Source organism: Euprymna scolopes, chromosome 8, assembly GCF_053919585.1.
Source record: "Euprymna scolopes isolate OS-2025 chromosome 8, ASM5391958v1, whole genome shotgun sequence".
In the NCBI taxonomy this organism is placed as follows: Eukaryota; Metazoa; Mollusca; class Cephalopoda; order Sepiida; family Sepiolidae; genus Euprymna; species Euprymna scolopes.
The window spans coordinates 129,086,738-129,090,549 of record NC_136489.1 but is presented as its reverse complement, the minus strand read 5'-3'; the positions used below and the strand labels follow the sequence as shown (position 1 = coordinate 129,090,549).

The following is a 3,812-nucleotide window of genomic DNA, read 5'->3' as shown; positions in this document are numbered from 1 at the left end:
GAAAAAACAAGGTGAATTCGAAATCTAACTGATGAAAATCGCTCGAAACGATAAGTTTGATAGTCTGACTATCGAAAGAGAAAGCAAAGAAATCGAAAGAATTTAAATAAAACTAACGACGTCTAACGCCTTTGAAGCCTACCAGTTGTCGAATTCATAATATATTGTTTTACAGTAAATATTTTTTTCCTTTCATTTTTAGTCGCGTGCAAGCGACTCCATAAGAAACTCGGTCGGTCGGTCGGTCGGTCGGTCGGTCTGTCCGTAACACTTTTGTGCTTGGCCTTTTTGGTTAAGACCAACGGTCTGTTGTTAATAGATGCTGTTCTTAGCCTTTTAAGTTTTTCTTGGCCTTTTGGCCAAGATCAAAGTGTAATTCTGTTCTGGCAGATACTGCAAGCAAAGACCATATGTGGGGACAGCCTCACATATAAGGCCTTGATCAATGTAGGGGCAACCCTTCATACCAATTTTCACTATCCAACTCCCCTACTCCCCGGGGAGTTGGTCCCCATTTCCCTTTTACTCCTCACATTAAAAATCGGTCTTGTGCCTAATTTGCTCGGTGAGGAAGCAAATAAATACCCTTTTCTTGGCCTTTTGGCCAAGATCAAAGTGTAGTATCTTTTCCGGCAGATACTGCAAGCAAAGACCATATGTGGGGGCAGCCTCACATATAATACCTTGATCAATGTAGGGACAACCCTTCATACCAATTGCCACTTTCCAGCTCCCCTACTCCCTGGGTAGTGTGTCCCATTTCCCCTTCACTTCTCACATTAAAAATCGGCCTTGTGCCTAATTTGCTCGGTGGGGGAGCCAATAAATTCCCTTTTCTTTGCCTTTTGGCCAAGATCAAAGTGTAGTATCTGTTCTTACTACATGCTGTACTTATTGTGGTATAAAGTTGGGGATCACTTGTCTGTATTCATTTAATGTAAAATGATCACCCACTTCACAACCAGTCAGTCTCAAAGCCATTCAAGTCATTCTCCAGATCATTCAAGTTGTTTTTGAGGATTCCAGTTATTTTTTAAGCATTCAAGTCATTCTTAAAGTAATTCAATTCATCTTTAAGTTCATTAAAGTCATTCTAAGTCATTTACTTTTTATTCATTTAAGTCATTTCAGACCATTTTTCGGTCATTTTAGTTTATCTTTAAGAATTTCATGTCAATCCTACATTCACGCATTTATTCATTACACGAGAGCACTTTACTGATGGCTATCGACCTTGTTTTCATGTCAACTCTGTTTTGATAAAATGTCGCCGAACGACCGACATAATCTTCAATACAACCATTTTACAGAAAGCAAACTTGTGTGTGTGTGTTCTTCCTTCTCTCTTTGGACACACTTATAATTTCCTTGCTTGATGCCAGAAGAACGGCATATCAACCCGTTTGAGAGAAACTTCTGGTAAACGACCACATCCCTTAAAAAATAAAAGAACCATCTCATGTACATTTGTAAAGAAAGGCTTTGGTTTATAATACCACATCCACTTAGTGGGCCCGCATACACTAAACGACTGATCACATGATTTTTATGACATCTTACTTCTTACCCTCTTCGGTATCTTTGTAAAATTTTTAGACACTTTCAGAACTCGTAAGTGTCATATTCGTATACCATTAAAAACATGAATAAAGCTTTTCCATGCTCGAGGATTTATCAAGTGATTTCTTTTTATTAATCATTTTTTTCTTCCATTTTTTTTCTTGAAGATTATTCAGTAAACATGGATGCATGAAGTAATACACTGAAATGTTAGATGAAGCGTTTGAAGTCTTTTCGAGTGCTACATGCGGCTTACATAACAATAAGAAACATGTAGTGTGGTTTTCACATTGTTATAAATTAATATTAAGGTTTTAAAAGAACAATTTAACACAAAATGCTAAACTTATACACTGATTCAGACAACACTATATAATACATCAATCTTATCCAAACAATTGTTGTAATAATCCATACGGCACTGCATAAACTGCGTCTACGGATTTTATCAATTGGTATAAATGAATTGGTATTCACTGTTAAAAGTTCTATTATGATGTTGTTTAGATTCTACTAAATATCATTAACTTCGATACATAGTGATAGAAAAAACTATTCTTTTTGTTTGGAAAAAAGTTACTAAGCAAACCAAACAGACTATTTGGACGGTCAGTAGTTTATTTGCAACTATTTATTTGGATACTTTTACATTATTACAACTTACAAAAATAATGTAAACGCATAATACAAAAGGATTTTAGAACAAACTCGTCGATTAATTTCAAGTAAAATATTTTTAAAAAAATATTTAAAAGATAAAAGATATATTTAAAAAAAAAAAAGAAGAATCTCCTAAAATGTATTACACAAATGCTCTTTCTTTTCAATAAATCTTAGCGGCCGATTGTCAATATCTGATGTTAGATTTGCAATTTCAGCGGTTGATAAGCTGTTTGCAGCAACTTTAACTGCCCTAGGATGTCCCACTTGTTCTTCAGTTGGCTTCTATTAGAAGAAGCTCCACAGGTTCTCAATGGGATTTAAGCGATAGCTTCTTGACGGTCAGTTCATAAGAAAATCTTCAACAAATCCCTTTTCTTTACAATCATAATTTAGTAAACTTTGATCCATGACTTAGTGCGTTGTCGTGTATATATATATATATATATATATATATATATATATATATATATATATATATATATATATATATATATATATACAGTTGTGCACAAAAGTATTCGACCCCTACCAAAATTGTCTTATTTCTTTGAATGGATACTTCAATAATCTTTAAACCCTTCTTTAACGACTAAGTTCGAATAAACTGTATAGTTTTCAACAAAAAATAATAAAAAGTAATTAGTGCTTGATAATATAAATAAATTTATTTACAAAAATAAAAATATGGATGTTGCCAAAGTATTCGACCCCTTTTCATTAATACTTGGTTGAAGCTCCTTTGACCTTGATTACTGCAAGTAAACGTTTCCTATAACATCTAACGAGACTTCTAAATCTGTCCACTGGAATTTTAAGCCACTCTTCTTGACAGTACTGTTTTAATTCAATCAAATTAGATGGTTTTCTTTTATGTACCGCAATTTTTAAATCATGCCATAAGTGCTCAATCGAATTTAGGTCTGGAGATTGGGAAGGCCATTCTAGATCTTTCACCTTATTATTCTTTAACCATATCTTAGTGTTCTTTGAAGTGTGTTTAGGATCGTTGTCCAGTTGAAAGGTATACCTCCTTCCATGCCCCAACGAGTTCGCAGACGGAACAAGATTTTCTTTCAGTATGGACTGATATTTTACTGAATCCATTCTTCCATCGATTATGGTTAATCTTCCAGTTCCATTTATACTGAAACAGCCCCACAGCATGATTGATCCACCTCCATGCTTAACGGTTGGAACGGTATTCTTCACATTATAAGCAGTATTTTCTTTTCGCCAAACATAGCGTTGCTGGTTGCGTCCAAATAGTTCCACTTTCGTTTCGTCTGACCAAATTATATTATTCCAGTAATCAATAGGCATTTCTAGGAACTTTTTTTTGCAAAATTTAATCGAGCCTTTTGATGAGCTTTGGAAAGTAAGGGCTTCCTTCTGGCAATACATCCATGCAATCCGGCACGATTTAATGCCCTAAGAATAGTTGACAAGTGTACATCTGAGCCAGCATTCTTCAAATCGTTCTGCACGTCCTTTAGGTTAGATTTAGAGTCTATTGAAACTTGTCTAACAATTTTCCTAGCCCCACGTGTCGTAATTTTTCTTGAACGACCTGATCTTGGAAGACTTGATAC

The 3,812-nt window shown here is 34.8% G+C and overlaps 1 pseudogene; it reads left to right on the top strand.

Moving 5' to 3' along the window:
* The first annotated feature begins 829 nt into the window (after positions 1-829).
* LOC145284283 (U2 spliceosomal RNA) lies at positions 830-955 on the top strand (annotated as a pseudogene).
* Positions 956-3,812: the final 2,857 nt, after the last annotated feature.